Source organism: Pseudophryne corroboree, chromosome 9 (genome assembly GCF_028390025.1).
Source record: "Pseudophryne corroboree isolate aPseCor3 chromosome 9, aPseCor3.hap2, whole genome shotgun sequence".
NCBI classification, from domain to species: Eukaryota; Metazoa; Chordata; class Amphibia; order Anura; family Myobatrachidae; genus Pseudophryne; species Pseudophryne corroboree.
In genome coordinates, this window is record NC_086452.1 from 15,180,508 (window position 1) to 15,203,129 (window position 22,622).

The window sequence follows — 22,622 nt, forward strand, 5'->3', positions numbered from 1 at the left end:
ACACTGACATGCGGGGGGACGCCCAGCTCAGGGCTAGTCCGCCCCACATGTCAGGCTCGACCCCCCTGCACAAGTATACATCGCACAGCGGCGATGCTTTTGTACTTGAAGAGTAGCTCCTAGCCAACGCAGCTCCTGCACACTGGCAGGAGCTACTCATCGCTGATGTCACGCAGCCCGGCGGCCCGTCCCCCCGCAACTGTCCACGCACGCCTGCGTTGCCCGGAACGCGCCCCCTAAGTGGTGGCAAAATGCATCCGGCCCGCCATCTCCTGCATAAGCGACCACCTCTGCCTGTCAATCAGGCAGAGGCGATCGCAGGGCTGAGACAGCCGTTGGCTGTCTGGCATGCGCCGGCGCACTGCGGAACCAGCGCATGATCAGATCTGAATTAGGCCCATTGTCTGTAACCATTGTGCCCAGTGGCATAGTACTGTACCTACAATATTATAGTGCCCATGCAATTACTGTACCCATACACTTGTGCTGGTGCAGTGCTCGATTTGCCAGTCTCATATGCGCTGACGGCCTTGCTATGGGCACACAGTGTTCTCTGGTTCAGGTTGTGCCTCCTCTATAGCATGGCACTGCTGTTCTGCTGCCACAGATAGGATTCCGCATACCACCCAGGACTGGTCATGCCCAAGACACGAGCCATGTAATCTGGGTTGCACCTGTGTAGCCTTCAAACAATGAGCTACAGGCTCAGATTAGGAATTGTTGCTGCCTAATTGATTATGTTATACTTGTGCGGACTTGGGCCTGAAAGTTTCTTAATGACCAGCTGCTGGCAATGACCTGTTAGCGCCTGGTTTCTGTTACCACAACCCCAGGCCTTTATACACCATCTGCCTCTTAGCAGACCCTTCCGAGTACATTGAACTTGAGGATGGCTGCACGTCCCCTTGAACTTGAGTTCCTGACACATTACTCCTCGGACAGGTTCTCTGTGTATGACCTTGGCTTGTGCTACAACCCTCCTGGCTGCTGACTCCTGGGCTGTGGACTACATCTCTGTGACCTCTGTTACTCTTTCTGCTGCCATGCGTATGCCACTGCGAACTTCCTAGTACTATTGGTAGATAGACCTTTTAGCTCTTATATATGGTTTATGCTGCAGATGTTATAATTTGAAGAAATATCAAGATGAAATTAAACACCAAAAATATCAACATTTTCTTTCCTGACATCCTGAAACCACCCATAGATACCACAGGGAACATACAAATCCATTTACAGTAGGTCTTGTATTTTCTATTTGAAGATTCACATGTTTATACTGTGCACAAATAAGAACACATACTTCTGTGTCAGGTTTTCACATCTACAGTATTTAACTTCTGACTCCTTGCACATGGAGAGGCTGTACTGCGGTTGTATTCTTGCACATGGAGAGGTTGTACTGCAGTTGTATCCTTGCACATGGAGAGGCTGTACTGCAGTTGTATCCTTGCACATGGAGAGGCTGTACTGCGGTTGTATTCTTGCACATGGAGAGGCTGTACTGCGGTTGTATTCTTGCACATGGAGAGGTTGTACTGCAGTTGTATCCTTGCACATGGAGAGGCTGTACTGCGGTTGTATTCTTGCACATGGAGAGGCTGTACTGCGGTTGTATTCTTGCACATGGGGAGGCTGTACTGCGGTTGTATCCTTGCAGATGTAGAGGCTGTACTGCGGTTGTATCCTTGCAGATGTAGAGGCTGTACTGCGGTTGTATCCTTGCACATGGAGAGGCTGTACTGCGGTTGTATCCTTGCACATGGAGAGGCTGTACTGCGGTTGTACCCTTGCAGATGTAGAGGCTGTACTGTGGTTGTATTCTTGCACATGGAAGGGCTGTACTGCGGTTGTACCCTTGCACATGGAGAGGCTGTACTGCAGTTGTATCCTTGCACATGGAGAGGCTGCACTGCGGTTGTATTCTTGCACATGGAAGGGCTGTACTGCGGTTGTATCCTTGCACATGGAGAGGCTGTACTGCGGTTGTATTCTTGCACATGGAGAGGCTGTACTGCAGTTGTATCCTTGCACATGGAAGGGCTGTACTGCGGTTGTATTCTTGCACATGGAGAGGCTGTACTGCAGTTGTATCCTTGCACATGGAGAGGCTGTACTGCGGTTTTGTACTTACACATGGAGAGGCTGTACTGTGGTTGTATCCTTGCACATGGAGAGGCTGTACTGCGGTTGTATCCTTGCAGATGGAGAGGCTGTACTGTGGTTGTATCCTTGCACATGGAGAGGCTGTACTGCGGTTGTATCCTTGCACATGAAGAAGCTGTACTGCGGTTTTGTACTTACACATGGAGAGGCTGTACCGCAGTTGTATTATTGCACATGGAGAGGCTGTACTGCGGTTGTATCCTTGCACATGGAGAGGCTGTACTGCGGTTGAATCCTTGCACATGAAGAAGCTGTACTGCGGTTGTATTCTTGCACATGGAGAGGCTGTACTGCGGTTGTATCCTTGCAGATGGAGAGGCTGTACTGCGGTTGTATTCTTGCACATGGAGAGGCTGTACTGCGGTTGTATTCTTGCACATGGAGAGGCTGTACTGCGGTTGTATCCTTGCCCATGGAGAGGTTGTACTGCGGTTGTATCCTTGCAGATGTAGAGGCTGTACTGCGGTTGTATCCTTGCACATGGAGAGGCTGTACTGCGGTTGTATCCTTGCACATGGAGAGGCTGTACTGCGGTTGTACCCTTGCAGATGTAGAGGCTGTACTGTGGTTGTATCCTTGCACATGGAGAGGCTGTACTGCGAGTTGTGTACTTACACATGGAGAGGCTGTACCGCAGTTGTATTATTGCACATGGAGAGGCTGTACTGCGGTTGTATCCTTGCACATGGAGAGGCTGTACTGCGGTTGTATCCTTGCACATGAAGAAGCTGTACTGCGGTTGTATTCTTGCACATGGAGAGGCTGTACTGCGGTTGTATCCTTGCAGATGGAGAGGCTGTACTGCGGTTGTATTCTTGCACATGGAGAGGCTGTACTGCGGTTGTATTCTTGCACATGGGGAGGCTGTACTGCGGTTGTATTCTTGCACATGGAGAGGCTGTACTGCGGTTGTATCCTCGCCCATGGAGAGGCTGTACTGCGGTTGTATCCTTGCAGATGTAGAGGCTGTTCTGCGGTTGTATCCTTGCAGATGTAGAGGCTGTACTGCGGTTGTATCCTTGCACATGGAGAGGCTGTACTGCGGTTGTATCCTTGCACATGGAGAGGCTGTACTGCGGTTGTACCCTTGCAGATGTAGAGGCTGTACTGTGGTTGTATTCTTGCACATGGAAGGGCTGTACTGCGGTTGTACCCTTGCACATGGAGAGGCTGTACTGCAGTTGTATCCTTGCACATGGAGAGGCTGCACTGCGGTTGTTTTCTTGCACATGGAAGGGCTGTACTGCGGTTGTATCCTTGCACATGGAGAGGCTGTACTGCGGTTGTATTCTTGCACATGGAGAGGCTGTACTGCGGTTGTATCCTTGCACATGGAAGGGCTGTACTGCGGTTGTATTCTTGCACATGGAGAGGCTGTACTGCGGTTGTATCCTTGCACATGGAGAGGCTGTACTGCGGTTGTATCCTTGCACATGGAGAGGCTGTACTGTGGCTGTAAAGGGTGTGGCGGTGCAGACTGACTGCAGTAAGGGCTTGTTCCTATGTTTGTCACATAACCAGACATGGATGTCTCCCCATATTAGTCTGTCAGTTGTGAACCTCTTGTGGCAGCTTGCAGGCGGGCACAGCTACACACCCTGATAATGGTGTCTATGATCAGTAGTGGCTAGGCGCTCCTGATTACATTTTGGCTTCTTTTTGTTTATTAGAATCCTTCATATTGTGTGCTAATGGCAAAAGCAGCAGATACGCCTATTGCTAAGTGCCGGCGCTCCGCATCTAATGACGCACATCGGTCATACGTCTATAACTGTTTCAGGTCCTGTTACAGGAGGCAGTGATCACCCTCTGTGATACTGACTTCTCATTTGTGTTACATCCCGCCACAGAACAAGAATTGGGCTACAGTTCAGCCTATGCTTAAACTAGATCAAATTAGACTGAATACTTGGAGACCTCAATATGCCTCGCCCGTCGCCCCACCTGACAAAACCAAAAGTCGTGCGCAATATGATAGCTCTGTGTATATTACAACCAGTCTGAGCAGGGTCCATGGGGAGGAAGGGGGTTGGTGGAGAGTCTGTTGGAAGAACATGGAGATTATTATTATCCTGAAATGTTGCCAGTGGAGGAAGGACAGAGGATTCAGCACAATGTGGGTAATTCCAAGTTGATCGCAGCAGGAAAGTTTTTAGCAGTTGGGCAAAACCATGTGCACCGCAGGGGAGGCAGATGTAACATGTGCAGAGAGAGAGAGATTTGGGTGGGGTGTGTTCAATCTGCAATCTAAATTGCAGTGTAAAAATAAAGCAGCCAGTATTTACCCTGCACAGAAACAAAATAACCCACCCAAATCTAACTCTCTCTGCACATGTTATATCTGCCCCCCCTGCAGTGCACATGGTTTTGCCCAACTGCTAAAAAATTTCCTGCTGCGATAAACTTGGAATTACCCCCAATGTTGTGTAACAATGCTTCCGCTGTGCAGTAAATACACCTTGAGATTACATAAAACTATATATACATGAGATTACCAGTAAGTAACAAATCTTCCTGATGAACCTTAACACCATGTTAGAATGGGATGCATTTAATTTACCGGCTGTCAGGATCCCGGCACTCAGGATACCGATGCGTTTAATTTGCTGGCTGTCGGGATACGGGCACTCAGGATATCGACACCGGAATCCCGACAGCCGACAATGCCGCCAGCCGGCCTTCTATCCGCCGGTTAAACATACTGAATCCGTTAGTATAACTCCCATTCTTGTTACCATGGGGCTCCCTTCCCCATCTGGCCAGACTCTCCCAATCCTTCAATATTTTATACACTCTCGCCAAGCGCTTCCCTTTACTATAACTATGCACCCCCCCCTGTAGTACAGTACTCGTCCTGGGCACTACCAGCTACAATCTCATCCCTCTGTCTCTATTGTTTCACCTTTCCCTTTCCTTTTTAGATTGTAAGCTGTAACGATCAGAGCTCACATATGAATCCGGGTCACATATGAATTACACAGGTTCTGGGCTGTGGAGACCCCCATGTCTCTGCTGGTGCCTATATGCAATGCAGTTCCAACTCTCTGGTGACCATGGTTACCCCATATCTCTGTAGGCAGTAAGTCTCCGGCAGCTACGGGTCCTTGCCGCTACAGCTGTAGGAAATGGCAGGAAGTGACCGTTACAATGCAGCTAAAGGGGGCAGCAAGTTCAAACGGTGAAACCTAGCATATCAGCTGTTTTGCTGCTGTTTCACTGTCAAGGGCATTTCTGTTACCTAGGAGACTGCAAGATGATCGCAAATCTCTAAGAGTTATTGAAGGCATGAAGGCACTTCCTCTACTGCGCTATAGAAAGATGAAACTGTCCAAAAGGCGATGAGACAGGTAGCACAATGGACTGTTTTACTGATTTACTTATTTTTCAAATATAGCGATATCAGCCCACCACTCCCATCCTACTACTGCTTAAGGTGGTTGTTAAGATGACTTCATGCATTCTTGCTAATGACCTCATGCATTGCTTCAGATCACCTGATAGTTGTATGAAATCAGAGCCAAAGTGAAGTATTTTGGGAGGACAGGCGAACACCAGGCAGATTGCATGAGTCAAATACTGTAGTTTATTTTCACTAATTTCGGAGCTGGCTGGATCATTTGCGGTTAAACTATAACAGACATTTTATTGACTTCACTATTCGAAAAATCAGGGAACTATCTGATTACATTATGTATTTGAAGTACGACTTTTACTTTAATGTGGAAAGTAAAAAAGTATGATTCAGGGTTGCTTAAATTATGGTGTATCATAAAAAATACAATTAGCAAGCAGTTGTTTTAGGATTCTATTAAATTGCGTTAAAACACCCATAAAAATAGTTTATTTCTGTCTCATAAAATTAGTCTTCTTCATAGTAATACTCGATGTTTTGCAGTTCATATGATTATTTTCTAACATTGTTTATAAATTGATGTTAACCGATGTGGACGCTGTGACGTTGGTGCGCACAAAGGCCCTCATTCCGAGTTGTTAGCTCGTTGCCGAGTTTCGCTATATTGCGATTAGTCGCTTACTGCGCATGCGCAAGGTTCGCAGAGCGCATGTGGTTAGTTATTTTACTCAAAAGTTAGGTATTTTACTCACGGCATAACGAGGATTTTTCATCGTTCTGGTGATCGGAGTGTGATTGACAGGAAGTGGGTGTTTCTGGGCGGAAACTGGCCGTTTTATGGGTGTGTGCGGAAAAACGCTGCCATTTCTGGGAAAAACGCGGGAGTGGCTGGAGAAACGGGGGAGTGTCTGGGCGAACGCTGGGTGTGTTTGTGACGTCAAACCAGGAACGAAACTGACTGAACTGATCGCAGTGTAGGAGTAAGTCTCGAGCTACTCAGAAACTGCTAAGAAATTTCTATTCGCAATTCTGCTAATCTTTCGTTCGCAATTCTGCAAAGCTAAGATTCACTCCCAGAGGGCGGCGGCCTAGCGTGTGCAATGCTGCTAAAAGCAGCTAGCGAGCGAACAACTCGGAATGAGGGCCAAAGTGCGTCTGGACGTATCGCTCACCGCCTTCTTTATCTATATCTTCTAAAACATACCAGGGTTCTTTATTTTATATAATCAGGGGGGATCTCCATTGCAACGAAGATTTATTATATTTTATATTCTTTAATTTATGACGATGTCCTTCACAGCAGAAATCTTCTACCACCGATGTAAATAAATATGCTGTTTCCAAACACGTTTTTAAGTGAATAAGGAAATCTTTATTATATGCATTTGCTAAAAATTTTTTCCTGACTTTGTAATTTGTTGCTAATTCATTTAAAAAACACTTTATTTTTAATTAAAAATTGAAAGCAGTAAATATTTTTTGGGAAAAAATTATTTTGTTTAAAGACAGCATTTTAGATCAGTTTATGACAAATGTTTATACACACACACACACACACACACACACACACACACACACACACACACACACACACACACACACACACACACACACACATATAATTTATTTATTTATATTATTTGTAAAAAAATTTTTTTAATGATTTATTTATTTTTACAATATGATCTTTATGAATCTCTTAACAATTTTTGTAACATTTTTGATGTAAAACCTATATATCATAGCTTTGAGAAGTGGAGATAAAGTACCAGCCAATCAGCTCCTAGATGCCACGTTACAGGCTGTGTTTGAAAAATGACAGCGAGGATCTGATTGGCTGGTACTTTATCTCTCTGCACGGTTTGATACATCCCCCAAAGTCTACCTACAGTACATCTCTCCAAGCTTTGATAAATATTCCCCTATATATGAAAGAACAGTTCATTCAACACTAGATATAAACTTGACTTTGGCCCATGTAGAATAAAACCAACCGGCCACTGAAGAGGGTGCTGGCACATAGGTCCTGAATTTGATACTGGCGTTGGTGCCTATTCTGTGGACAGATAGTACTTTGGGGTTTATGTACCAAGCATTGGATAAAGGCGAGAGATAAAGTACCAACCAATCAGCTCCTGTCATTTTTCAAACACAGCCTTTAACTTGGCAGTTAGGAGCTGATTGGCTGGTTCTCTCTTTCCATTTTTGTCACTCTCCAAGATTTAGTACATAGACCCCATTGGAACCATCTGCACCTCCGTGCCCCAACTAAGGTATGGTGTGACCAACCGCATCCTATTGGTCCCCAAGTTCACATCCTCCTATGTTGCACACATTGCACCGGGAAGTGCAGCCTGGGGGTTCCGTACAGACACTCTGAAGCTTATGCTAAGACTGCAGAGCCTTGGACTTTCTTCCCCAAACAGCATCCCCCTGGACAGAGAGTTCTCTGTGTACTTAGTGTAACGCACAACTGCGGCAGAGGGATATGAACGCATTGCATGGCTGAGCCGTGTCTTGCTGGATCATTTTGCATTTGTCTTTGAGTAGTTAGCTCAGGTACTTGTAATGATTGCGAGTCCTCTATGGTGGAAATTTACTAAGCTCTTGACTCCATTCTATTTTTTTTTTTCTAAGTGCGATCTCAGGAATTTGCTAAACACACATCACGTCAGTGTTGGGGCTATTCGTATTGAGATACACATACATCCCAAAAAGTACGAATCAATAGACCATCGGTCAAACACGGCTGTTATTTTATACAACACGGGAATTTACTAAGAATTTGTATTCTCAATCACTGCTGACAATAGCCAAACACTGCCGGGAAAGCATAGAATTCGTACAAAAATGGAACTTTCAAATAGACCAGCTTCTGGCTGGCGTGTTTAGATAGTCATGCACAGATCAGGGAGATCCGTGCACGCTTCTCTGTGTAAAAGTGTTACAAAATTTTTTACAAAATTCTGTGGGGTCCCCCCTCCTAAGCATAACAGCCTCGGGCTCTTTGAGATGGTCCTGGTTGTTTAAATACTGGGAAAAAATGAGTAGGGTCCCCCAGTATTTAGACAACTAGCACCGGGCTCTTGGGCCGGTCCTGGTTCCAAAAATATGAGGGACAAAAGACGTAGGGGTCCCCAAGATTTTTTAAACCAGCACCGGGCTCCACTAGCCAGGGAGGTGATGCCGCAGCCGTGGGACACTTTTATATCCCCAACTAGTCACCCCTGGCCGGGGTTCCCTGGGGCAGTGGGAGAGAGGCTATCCCCCCATCCCAGGGCAGTGGTTGGAGGGCTGATAGCCAAAATTATGTAAAAAGAAAGAATATTGTCCTTTGTTGTAGAACTACAAGTCCCAGCAAGCCTCCCCCGCTTGCTGGTACTTGGAGAATCACAAGTACCAACATGCTGGGAAATAACGGGCCCGCTGGAACCTGTAGTTCCACAACAAAAGAAATACCCAAATAAAAACAAAACACACACCGTGAAAGTATAAGTTTAATTTCACATACATGCACACATACTTACCTACAGTACCTAGTGTCCCTCGGAGCCCATCGGCTTCCTTGTCACCATAGAATCCCTTAGGGGTACCTGTAAAACTAAAACCCTAAATAATCACACTGCTGATGTCAGCCGAGATTGATCTCGGCTGAAATCGGCAGAAATGAGAATCTTAGTAAATATTAGAGATGTGCAGGTTCGGATATACCCGGATTTACTCGGATCTCAAATCGGCATTTTATTGGCTCTCGGATGTCACGTGTTTTGGTTAGCCAATAAGAAAAATCCGGATAAATCCGAACTTGCGTTAATTCTGGCGTTAAGTACCGAGTAAATCCGAACCTGCACATCTCTAGTAAATATATCCCTATATATGTAAAAAAAAAGTTAATGAATCCAATTTGTTTTTAATTGCTGTTGCCTTAAAATAGTGTCCTGCTACCAAAAACACAGACAGCCAAGAGAACCCCAGCCATTAATGCCACAGAACATGGAACACACCAAGACGATGTAGCTTCAGGTGAGCAGATACTGCAAATATCTTTACATTTTATAAATTCGTAAATTACACTCCATGCTTTTGGCTTCTTTAGTGCAGATAATGTGCCTAACAGAGCTAGGTTCTTGTCTTGTAACCAACGTGGACAATATCAAGCTGAATTTTGCTCTTGTAAGGAAAGGGAGTAGTGCTCTTCAAATTATTCTATTCATAATGAGTCATATCAATGTTTTATTGCCAGTTCCAAATGAGATCAGTGATATTGATGATCTGGAATTAATTAAGTTTTATTCATATTTTCATGGTGGGAAACAAAAGACCAGTATTCTGGCATTTAAGATGGATTGAAGCTGAGATGGGTGGGGAGATTACCAAATATGAGGAGGTGGCAGTCATCATGGTGGGTTAGTCTGCAAATATGAGGTGAAAGGACATGGAGCATGGAGAGACTCGATGTGAGGTAATGATATATAAAGCAAAGTGTGTCATGCATGACGAGGCAACTGGCATGGGAGAATGAGGCGATTGTGGAGCTATTGGTGGTGAGCGAGATTTCAGTGAAGGTAGCGAATATGGAAGGAAGGAAATATTATGCTGTGTGGGACCAGTTGAACTGTAGGCAGTGTTGAGACATCCATGATGAAGTAGCATAGAGATTGTTGGTTACATGATATAGTACAGACGGGGAGAGGTCAGGGAAGGAGAGGTAGATTTGGGTGTTCTCAGCCTAGTTAGTGGAGGCTGAATGTAGAGGAGAGGTGTACTGTGAGAGAAGTCATCAGCCAAAACCGAGCCTTGTGACAACCCAACAGATAGTAGAAGCTGTTTGGTAGCAAGTGACCAGGTAAGAACTCAGCCATAAAGGCCAATAGAGCGATGGGTGTGCAGAGGAAGGATAGTTATCCACAATATCAAAAACATCAGAGAGAGCAAGGAGAAAGATGGACAAACGACCAATATTCTATGCAGTAAGTAAATCATTAATTGCTTTTGTTATAGCATTCTCAGTGAAGTGTTGATAGCCAAGAGGTGAGAATAGAGGGAGAGGAGAGCAAGTAAGGTAAGAGGTGGTGGACATGTTCCTCAGGTAGTTTGGAGGTAAAGGGTAGGAGAGAAGAAGAGAAGAGAAATATGGCAGGAGTTGGAGAGAATCTTTGGATCCAGAGATGGTTTCTTTATAACTGGATGAGATGCGCGTGTAATAATAGGAGGATGGAAATGTGTCTGTTGAGAGAGACAGGTTGTAGAAGTTAGCTAGAAGTGGGTATGTAGTGTAGGAAGATGGGATTGGGATGGGTCAAGTGGGCAGATTGTGGGGTGAGATGCTGAGATTAGTGCAGAGACTTCAGTTGCTGGAGAGAGAATGATCATAGTGGATTGGGTACTGTAGGAGAATGAGGCTTTCACAAGGAAACATCTAGTCACATGGTGTAGATTGTGTCTTTGAAGTAGGTGGCAAGATCATGGCATGGGATGTGATGGAAGAAGGGGGTGGACGTGGGCAGAGTAGGGAGTTGACTAGAAGAATTGATGTACAGTAGTATTAGAAAAGTGAAGAATGGCTTTGCAAGTGATAGGGCGGTGCAGTAAGATGAGAGGAGGACTTAATAGTGGAAGAAGTCACACAGGAAACAAAATATTAGTGATGAGCACCGGAAATTTTTCGGGTTTTGTGTTTTGGTTTTGGGTTCGGTTCCGCGGCCGTGTTTTGGGTTCGAACGCGTTTTGGCAAAACCTCACCGAATTTTTTTTGTCGGATTCGGGTGTGTTTTGGATTCGGGTGTTTTTTTCAAAAAACCCTAAAAAACAGCTTAAATCATAGAATTTGGGGGTCATTTTGATCCCAAAGTATTATTAACCTCAAAAACCATAATTTCCACTCATTTTCAGTCTATTCTGAACACCTCACACCTCACAATATTATTTTTAGTCCTAAAATTTGCACCGAGGTCGCTGGATGGCTAAGCTAAGCGACCCAAGTGGCCGACACAAACACCTGGCCTATCTAGGAGTGGCACTGCAGTGTCACGCAGGATGGCCCTTCCAAAAAACACTCCCCAAACAGCACATGACGCAAAGAAAAAAAGAGGCGCAATGAGGTAGCTGTGTGAGTAAGCTAAGCGACCCTAGTGGCCGACACAAACACCTGGCCCATCTAGGAGTGGCACTGCAGTGTCACGCAGGATGTCCCTTCCAAAAAACCCTCCCCAAACAGCACATGACGCAAAGAAAAAAAGAGGCGCAATGAGGTAGCTGTGTGAGTAAGCTAAGCGACCCTAGTGGCCGACACAAACACCTGGCCCATCTAGGAGTGGCACTGCAGTGTCACGCAGGATGGCCCTTCCAAAAAACACCCCCCAAACAGCACATGACGCAAAGAAAAATGAAAGAAAAAAGAGGTGCAAGATGGAATTGTCCTTGGGCCCTCCCACCCACCCTTATGTTGTATAAACAGGACATGCACACTTTAACCAACCCATCATTTCAGTGACAGGGTCTGCCACACGACTGTGACTGAAATGACGGGTTGGTTTGGACCCCCACCAAAAAAGAAGCAATTAATCTCTCCTTGCACAAACTGGCACTACAGAGGCAAGATGTCCACCTCATCATCATCCTCCGATATATCACCGTGTACATCCTCCTCCTCACAGATTATCAATTCGTCCCCACTGGAATCCACCATCTCAGCTCCCTGTGTACTACTTTGTGGAGGCAATTGCTGCTGGTCAATGTCTCCACGGAGGAATTGATTATAATTCATTTTAATGAACATCATCTTCTCCACATTTTCTGGATGTAACCTCGTACGCCGATTGCTGACAAGGTGAGCGGCGGCACTAAACACTCTTTCGGAGTACACACTTGTGGGAGGGCAACTTAGGTAGAATAAAGCCAGTTTGTGCAAGGGCCTCCAAATTGCCTCTTTTTCCTGCCAGTATAAGTACGGACTGTCTGACGTGCCTACTTGGATGCGGTCACTCATATAATCCTCCACCATTCTTTCAATGGGGAGAGAATCATATGCAGTGACAGTAGACGACATGTCCGTAATCGTTGTCAGGTCCTTCAGTCCGGACCAGATGTCAGCATCAGCAGTCGCTCCAGACTGCCCTGCATCACCGCCAGCGGGTGGGCTCGGAATTCTGAGCCTTTTCCTCGCACCCCCAGTTGCGGGAGAATGTGAAGGAGGAGATGTTGACAGGTCGCGTTCCGCTTGACTTGACAATTTTGTCACCAGCAGTTCTTTGAACCGCAGCAGACTTGTGTCTGCCGGAAAGAGAGATCCAAGGTAGGTTTTAAATCTAGGATCGAGCACGGTGGCCAAAATGTAGTGCTCTGATTTCAACAGATTGACTACCCGTGAATCCTTGTTAAGCGAATTAAGGGCTCCATCCACAAGTCCCACATGCCTAGCGGAATCGCTCTGTGTTAGCTCCTCCTTCAATGTCTCCAGCTTCTTCTGCAAAAGCCTGATGAGGGGAATGACCTGACTCAGGCTGGCAGTGTCTGAACTGACTTCACGTGTGGCAAGTTCAAAGGGTTGCAGAACCTTGCACAACGTTGAAATCATTCTCCACTGCGCTTGAGACAGGTGCATTCCACCTCCTATATCGTGCTCAGTTGTATAGGCTTGAATGGCCTTTTGCTGCTCCTCCAACCTCTGAAGCATATAGAGGGTTGAATTCCACCTCGTTACCACTTCTTTCTTCAGATGATGGCAGGGCAGGTTCAGGCGTTTTTGGTGGTGCTCCAGTCTTCTGTACGTGGTGCCTGTACGCCGAAAGTGTCCCGCAATTCTTCTGGCCACCGACAGCATCTCTTGTACGCCCCTCTCGTTTTTTAAATAATTCTGCACCACCAAATTCAAGGTATGTGCAAAACATGGGACGTGCTGGAATTTGCCCATATTTAATGCACACACAATATTGCTGGCGTTGTCCGATGCCACAAATCCACAGGAGAGTCCAATTGGGGTAAGCCATTCTGCGATGATCTTCCTCAGTTGCCGTAAGAGGTTTTTAGCTGTGTGCGTATTCTGGAAAGCGGTGATACAAAGCGTAGCCTGCCTAGGAAAGAGTTGGCATTTGCGAGATGCTGCTACTGGTGCCGCCGCTGCTGTTCTTGCGGCGGGAGTCCATACATCTACCCAGTGGGCTGTCACAGTCATATAGTCCTGAGCCTGCCCTGCTCCACTTGTCCACATGTCCGTGGTTAAGTGGACATTGGGTACAACTGCATTTTTTAGGACACTGGTGAGTCTTTTTCTGAGGTCTGTGTACATTTTCGGTATCGCCTGCCTAGAGAAATGGAACCTAGATGGTATTTGGTACCTGGGACACAGTACCTCCAACAAGTTTCTAGTTGCCTCTGCAGTAATGATGGATACCGGAACCACGTTTCTCACCGCCCAGGATGCCAAGGCCTCAGTTATCCGCTTTGCAGCAGGATGACTGCTGTGATATTTCATCTTCCTCGCAAAGGACTGTTGGACAGTCAATTGCTTGGTGGAAGTAGTAAAAGTGGTCTTACGAGTACGACTTCCCCTCTGGGATGACCATCGACTCCCAGCAGCAACAACAGCAGCGCCAGCAGCAGTAGGCGTTACACGCAAGGATGCATCGGAGGAATCCCAGGCAGGAGAGGACTCGTCATAATTGCCAGTGACATGGCCTGCAGGACTATTGGCATTCCTGGGGAAGGAGGAAATTGACACTGAGGGAGTTGGTGGGGTGGTTTGCGTGAGCTTGGTTACAAGAGGAAGGGATTTACTGGTCAGTGGACTGCTTCCGCTGTCACCCAAAGTTTTTGAACTTGTCACTGACTTATGATGAATGCGCTGCAGGTGACGTATAAGGGAGGATGTTCCGAGGTGGTTAACGTCCTTACCCCTACTTATTACAGCTTGACAAAGGCAACACACGGCTTGACAAATGTTGTCCGCATTTCTGTTGAAATACTTCCACACCGAAGAGCTGATTTTTTGGTATTTTCACCAGGCATGTCAATGGCCCTATTCCTCCCACGGACAACAGGTGTCTCCCCGGGTGCCTGACTTAAACAAACCACCTCACCATCAGAATCCTCCTGGTCAATTTCCTCCCCAGCGCCAGCAACACCCATATCCTCCTCATCCTGGTGTACTTCAACACTGACATCTTCAATCTGACTATCAGGAACTGGACTGCGGGTGCTCCTTCCAGCACTTGCAGGGGGCGTGCAAATGGTGGAAGGCGCATGCTCTTCACGTCCAGTGTTGGGAAGGTCAGGCATCGCAAACGACACAATTGGACTCTCCTTGTGGATTTGTGATTTCGAAGAACGCACAGTTCTTTGCTGTGCTTTTGCCAGCTTGAGTCTTTTCATTTTTCTAGCGAGAGGCTGAGTGCTTCCATCCTCATGTGAAGCTGAATCACTAGCCATGAACATAGGCCAGGGCCTCAGCCGTTCCTTGCCACTCCGTGTGGTAAATGGCATATTGGCAAGTTTACGCTTCTCCTCCGACAATATTATTTTAGATTTTTGAGTCCTTTTTTTAACTGATATTTGGTGTTTTGGATTTTACATGCTCTGTACTATGACATTGGGCATCGGCCTTGGCAGACGACGTTGCTGGCATTTCATCGTCTCGGCCATGACTAGTGGCAGCAGCTTCAGCACGAGGTGGAGTCGATCTTGATCTTTCCCTATTTTTGGAACCTCAACATTTTTGTTCTCCATATTTTAATAGGCACAACTAAAAGGCACCTCAGGTAAACAATGGAGATGGATGGATACTAGTATACTTATGGATTGACGAGCGACTGCTGACACAGAGGTAGCTACAGCCGTGGACTACCGTACTGCGTCTGCTGCTAATATAGACTGGATGATAATGATATAAAATATATATATATATATCACTACTGCAGCCGGACAGGTATATATTATATAATGACGGACCTGCTGGACACTGTCAGCTCAGCACTGCAGACTCCTAAAGTAAGCTACTAGTAGTATCAAGAAGATAGAAAAAAAAAAAAACACCACAGGTAGGTGGTATACAATTATGGATGGACTAGCGACTGCCGACACAGAGGTAGCTACAGCCGTGGACTACCGTACTGCGTCTGCTGCTAATATAGACTGGATGATAATGATATAAAAAATATATATATATATCACTACTGCAGCCGGACAGGTATATATTATATAATGACGGACCTGCTGGACACTGTCAGCTCAGCACTGCAGACTCCTAAAGTAAGCTACTAGTAGTATCAAGAAGATAGAAAAAAAAAAAACACCACAGGTAGGTGGTATACAATTATGGATGGACTAGCGACTGCTGACACAGAGGTAGCTACAGCCGTGGACTACCGTACTGCGTCTGCTGCTAATATAGACTGGATGATAATGAGATATAAAATATATATATATCACTACTGCAGCCGGACAGGTATATATTATATAATGACGGACCTGCTGGACACTGTCAGCTCAGCACTGCAGACTCCTAAAGTAAGCTACTAGTATCAAGAAGATAGAAAAAAAAAAAAACACCACGGGTAGGTGGTATACAATTATGGATGGACGAGCGACTGCCGACACAGAGGTAGCTACAGCCGTGGACTACCGTACTGCGTCTGCTGCTAATATAGACTGGATGATAATGATATAAAAAAAAAATATATATATATATCACTACTGCAGCCGGACAGGTATATATTATATAATGACGGACCTGCTGGACACTGTCAGCTCAGCACTGCAGACTCCTAAAGTAAGCTACTAGTAGTATCAAGAAGATAGAAAAAAAAAAACACCACAGGTAGGTGGTATACAATTATGGATGGACTAGCGACTGCCGACACAGAGGTAGCTACAGCCATGGACTACCGTACTGCGTCTGCTGCTAATATAGACTGGATGATAATGAGATATAAAATATATATATATCACTACTGCAGCCGGACAGGTATATATTATATAATGACGGACCTGCTGGACACTGTCAGCTCAGCACTGCAGACTCCTAAAGTAAGCTACTAGTATCAAGAAGATAGAAAAAAAAACCACCACAGGTAGGTGGTATATAATTATGGATGGACGAGCGACTGCCGACACAGAGGTAGCTACAGCCGTGGACTACCGTACTGCGTCTGCTGCAGTGCTAATATAGACTGGATGATAATGATATCAAAAATATATATATATCACTACTGCAGCCGGACAGGTATATATTATATAAAGACGGACCTGCTGGACACTGTCAGCAGAATGCGTTTATAGAATAAAAACACCACACGACGAGTGTTTAACTTTTTCAGGCAGACAATCACAATATACTGGTGGTCAGTGGTCACTGGTCAGTCACACTGGCACTGGCAGTGGCACTCTGGCAGCAAAAGTGTGCACTGTTAAAATATGTACTCCTGCTATAACTGCTCCCCAGTCTCCCCCACAATTAAGCTGTGTGAGCAGTGAGCACTCAGCACAGTCAGATATACAGTATTACATAGATGATGCAGCACACTGAGGGCACACTGAGGCTGAGCACAGATATGGTATGTGACTGTGTCACACTGTGTATCGTTTTTTTTCAGGCAGAGAACGGATTAATTAAACTGGTGGTCACTGGTCACACTATCAGCAAGTAGTACTCCGTCCTAATATGCTCCCCAAAATTAGTAAATCAAGTGTCTCTACTCTCTACTACTCTCTAGTCTACTCTAAACGGAGAGGACGCCAGCCACGTCCTCTCCCTATCAATCTCAATGCACGTGTGAAAATGGCGGCGACGCGCGGCTCCTTATATAGAATCCGAGTCTCGCGATAGAATACGAGCCTCGCGAGAATCCGACAGCGGGATGATGACGTTCGGGCGCGCTCGGGTTAGCCGAGCAAGGCGGGAAGATCCGAGTCTGCCTCGGACCCGTGTAAAAAGCGTGAAGTTCGGGGGGGTTCGGTTTCCGAGAAACCGAACCCGCTCATCACTACAAAATATCCTGCGGCATAATACTCCTTTTGCAGGTGGCAGGTCTGTTAGGTGCGCCATGGTTGGCGTGTTTTGCCACCGCTTTGGAATTATACCCCATTGTTTGTTTCTAGGTCTGGGAGTATGGATGAGGGAGCAGTAGGAGAGCCAGAGCGGAACGCTGCAGTAGAATGGGATGATCAAATGATACTGGGGGAGATTTAGCAAAGCTTGGAGAGAGATAAAGTGTAGAGAAATAAAGTACCAAGCAATCAGGCAGTTCCTGCATTCAGGTGAAGAGATCAGATCTAACCATGTGTGTTCCTCCTAATAGAGATGCTATAACCAGTTAGCAAAACCATAGTAGAAAGCCGTCACAACTCTATATGGGTAATGATGCACTCTACGTTGTTAATGTGTTTATAGGATTAATATGAATCATTTTCGGTTCCCTGACGTCTGAGCAGAACCTTCAGTGTACTGCTGGAAATATCTTACACTTGGAGAAGAATTTGGCACTGTGTAAATTGCAAAGTTTAGATCCCCTTCCTGTGAAGGGAGAATCATTAAGCCGAGGTTATATTGTATGTGACATTTTGTTACAGTGTGTTTCGTATCTGTGCTGTTCCATCTGAGATGTTTTGATGTTTAATAATATTTGAATGATGGACTTAATACTTAACATTCTACGTCCCGGAACATGTGTTTCTGCCTTGCTCTGAATCAGCTGTGTGTTTGAATGAACAATTCAGTTGATTTATAAACCTCAATTTTGGCTAGGTAGATTGGTTTCACAGTAAGGGATCTATTCAGTGGGAAATCACAACAGCAAAATGTCTTTACATGCAGGCTATCAAATATTGTATGAGATAAAAGCTGGGAAAACATGCTTCAGACGCGAATCTACTTACCATCCTGCACAATGCCGGCTTCCTGCAGCATCACATTCAATTAGGATTATTATTCCAGATTCTTAACTTTAAATGTATGTATCAAGGGAGAACAACAATGGATTTGTTTAAGAATTATAGATATGGACACAGGAGCGGAGAATGTTCTGGTACCCAGTAACCGTCTCCTACATTCCCTGTGTCTGTAACTAGTACTGTCCTGGTAACTAGTCTAGTCCTGAGACTGCCCTGGTACCCAGTAACCGTCTCCTACATGCCCTGTGTCTGTAACTAGTACTGTCCTGGTAACTAGTATAGTCCTGGTAACTAGTCTAGTCCTGAGACTGCCCTGGTACCCAGTAACCGTCTCCTACATTCCCTGTGTCTGTAACTAGTACTGTCCTGGTAACTAGTCTAGTCATGAGAATACCCTGGTACCCAGTAACCGTCTCCTACATTCCCTGTGTCTGTAACTAGTACTGTCCTGGTAACTAGTCTAGTCATGAGAATACCCTGGTACCCAGTAACCGTCTCCTACATTTCCCCGTGTCTGTAACTAGCATAGTCCTGGTAACTAGAAAAGTCCTGGTAACTAGCATAGTCCTGGTAACTAGTATAGTCCTGATAACTAGTCTAGTCCTGAGAATGCCCTGGTACCCAGTTACTGTCTCGTACATTCCCTGTGTCTGTAACTAGCATAGTTCTGGTAACTAGTATAGTCCTGGTAACTAGTATAGTCCTGATAACTAGTCTAGTCCTGAGAATGCCCTGGCACCCAGTTACTGTCTCGTACATTCCCTGTGTCTGTAACCAGTACTGTCCTGGTAACTAGAATCGTCCTGGTAACTAGTATACTCCTGAGACTGCCCTGGTACCCAGTAACCATCTCCTACATTCCCTGTGTCTGTAACTAGTATAGTCCTGGTAACTAGTACAGTCCTGGTAACTAGTATAGTCCTGAGAGTGCCCTGGTACCCAGTTACATTTTCCTACATTCCCTGTGTCTGTAACTAGTATAGTCCTGGTAACTAGTATAGTCCTGAGAATACCCTGGTACCCAGTTACTGTCTCCTACATTCCCTGTGTCTGTAACTAGTATAGTCCTGATAACTAGTATAGTCCTGAGAATGTCCTGTTACCCAGTAACCATCTCCTACCTTCCCTGTGTCTGTAACTAGTATAATCCTGGTAACTAGTCTAGTCCTAGTAACTAGTCTGGTCCTGAGAATAGCCTGATACCCAGTAACCGTCTCCTACATTCCCTGTGTCCGTAACTAGTATAGTCCTGGTAACTAGTATAGTCCTGAGACTGTCCTAGTCCCCAGTAACCATCTCCTACATTCCCCTATGTCTGTAACTAGTATAATCCTGGTAACGAGTATAGTCCTGGTAACTAGTCTAGTCCTGGTAACTAGTATAGTCCTGAGACTGTCCTGGTACCCAGTAACCGTCTCCTACATTCCCCTATGTCTGTAAATAGTATAATCCTGGCACCTAGTCCTAGTATAGTCCTGGTAACTAGTCTAGTCCTGAGAATGCCCTGGTACCCAGTTACTGTCTCGTACATTCTCTGTGTCTGTAACTAGTACTGTCCTGGTAACTAGTATAGTCCTGAGACTGTCCTGGTAACCAGTAACCGTCTCCTACATTCCCCTATGTCTGTAAATAGTATAATCCTGGTACCTAGTCCTAATATAGTCCTGGTAACTAGTATAGTCCTGAGAGTGCCCTGGTACCCAGTAACCTTTTCCTACATTCCCTGTGTCTTTAACTAGTATAGTCCTGGTAACTAGTATAGTCCTGGTAACTAGTATAGTCCTGAGAATACCCTGGTACCCAGTTACTGTCTCCTACATTCCCTGTGTCTGTAACTAGTATAGTCCTGATAACTAGTATAGTCCTGAGAATGTCCTGTTACCCAGTAACCATCTCCTACTGTGTCTGTAACTAGTATAATCCTGGTAACTAGTCTAGTCCTAGTAACTAGTCTGGTCCTGAAACTAGCCTGATACCCAGTTACCGTCTCCTACATTCACTGTGTCCGTAACTAGTATATTCCTGGTAACTAGTACAGTCTGGGTAACTAGAATCATCCTGGTGACTAGTATAGTCCTGAGACTGTCCTGGTACCCAGTAACCGTCTCCTACATTCCCCTATGTCTGTAAATAGTATAATCCTGGTACCTAGTCCTAGTATAGTCCTGGTAACTAGTCTAGTCCTGAGAACGCCCTGGTACCCAGTTACTGTCTCGTACATTATCTGTGTCTGTAACTAGTATAGTCCTGGTAACTAGTATAGTCCTGAGAATGTCCTGTTACCCAGTAACTGTCTCCTATATTCCATGTGTCTGTAACTAGTATAATCCTGGTAGCTAGTATAGTCCTAGTAACTAGTCTGGTCCTGAGAATAGCCTGATACCCAGTTATCGTCTCCTACATTCCCTGTGTCCATAACTAGTATAGTCCAGGTAACTAGTATAGTCCTGGTAACTAGAATCATCCTGGTAACTAGTTTAGTCCTGAGACTGTCCTGGTCCCCAGTAACCGTCTCTTACATTCCCTGTGTCTGTAACTAGTATAGTCCTGGTAACTAGTCTAGTCCTGAGAATGCCCTGGTACCCAGTAACCGTCTCCTACATTCCCTGTGTCTGTAACTAGTATAGTCCTGGTAACTAGTCTAGTCCTGAGACTGTCCTGGTCCCCAGTAACCGTCTCCTACATTCTCTGTGTCTGTAACTAGTATAGTCCTGGTAACTAGTATAGTCCTGAGAGTGCCCTGGTACCCAGTAACCGTCTCCTACATTCCTGTGTCTGTAACTAGTATAGTCCTGGTAACTTGTATAGTCCAGAGAATGCCCTGGTACCCAGTTACTGTCTCGTACATTCTCTGTGTCTGTAACTAGTATAGTCCTGGTAACTAGTATAGTCCTGAGAGTGCCCTGGTACCCAGTAACCGTCTCCTACATTCCTGTGTCTGTAACTAGTATAGTCCTGGTAACTTGTATAGTCCAGAGAATGCCCTGGTACCCAGAGTTACTGTCTCGTACATTCTCTGTGTCTGTAACTAGTATAGTCCTGGTAACTAGTATAGTCCCGGTAACTAGTCTAGTCCTGAGAATGCCCTGGTACCCAGTTACTGTCTCGCACATTCTCTGTGTCTGTAACTAGTATAGTCCTGGTAACTAGTATAGTCCTGGTAACTAGTCTAGTCCTGAGAATGCCCTGGTACCCAGTTACTGTCTCGTACATTCTCTGTGTCTGTAACTAGTATAGTCCTGGTAACTAGTATAGTCCTGGTAACTAGTCTAGTCCTGAGAATGCCCTGGTACCCAGTTACTGTCTCGTACATTCTCTGTGTCTGTAACTAGTATAGTCCTGGTAACTAGTATAGTCCTGGTAACTAGTCTAGTCCTGAGAATGCCCTGGTACCCAGTTACTGTCTCGTACATTCTCTGTGTCTGTAGTATAGTTATGCTGAGAATTATTTTCCAAGATAGACTCAAAGCTGTAATTGCAGCCAAAAGCATTTACCAAGCATTAAACAAGGAGATGAATTCTTCTGTAATAAATTATTGTCTGTTTTTATTTATTGCTAATTATGAAAATATTTTAGAGTTGCTTTTTTAATTATGTTTTGGCATTACAGGATATTTTGTGTTGATCAGTGGTAACAACTCCGGTACGAATTCATTTCTATGACTTGATATGAGAAAAAAAGTAGACAAAGTACCAGCCAATCAGCTCCCAACTGTCATTTTCCAAACACAGTCTGTAACATTGCAGTAAGGAGCGGATTGGGTGCTACTTTAGCTCTCTCCAAGACTCAGGACCCGATTCAGTAAGGATTGCAAATTCTGCTGAGTAGCAGAATTTGCAATTGTTCTGATCACATGCTGGGGGCCGTCCATCACAGGGAAAGGCCACCCAACATGCTACCCCCCCCCTCCCCCCGAGCACGCTGAAATTGCGGTAGCACTACAATTTCAGTGTGATCGCTAAAAAGCCTCCTGCCGGCACAGCCTGGCTGCACCCTAAGGGGGCCTGCCGCCATTTTTGTGATTGCAGCGGCTGTAAATGTGGGCAGTAAATGCGGCGCATGCACAGGACGAGCCCTGCGCGTGCGCCCGCCGGGCAATCGTAAAAAATTCCTGTTGGATCGCTATTTGCGATTCAACCTGAATTAGCCTCTCAGTACATAGGCTACTGGAGCAGAAATTTACCCCAATGTTTACTAATGACAGCAGGGGTAAGACAT

At 45.5% G+C, this 22,622-nt stretch overlaps 1 long non-coding RNA gene across 1 annotated transcript in view; it reads right to left on the reverse strand.

Moving 5' to 3' along the window:
- The window catches only part of LOC134956631 (uncharacterized), a 70,073-nt gene that overhangs the window by 29,036 nt on the left and 18,415 nt on the right, over positions 1-22,622 (reverse strand). The gene's annotated exons all lie outside the window — the stretch shown is intronic.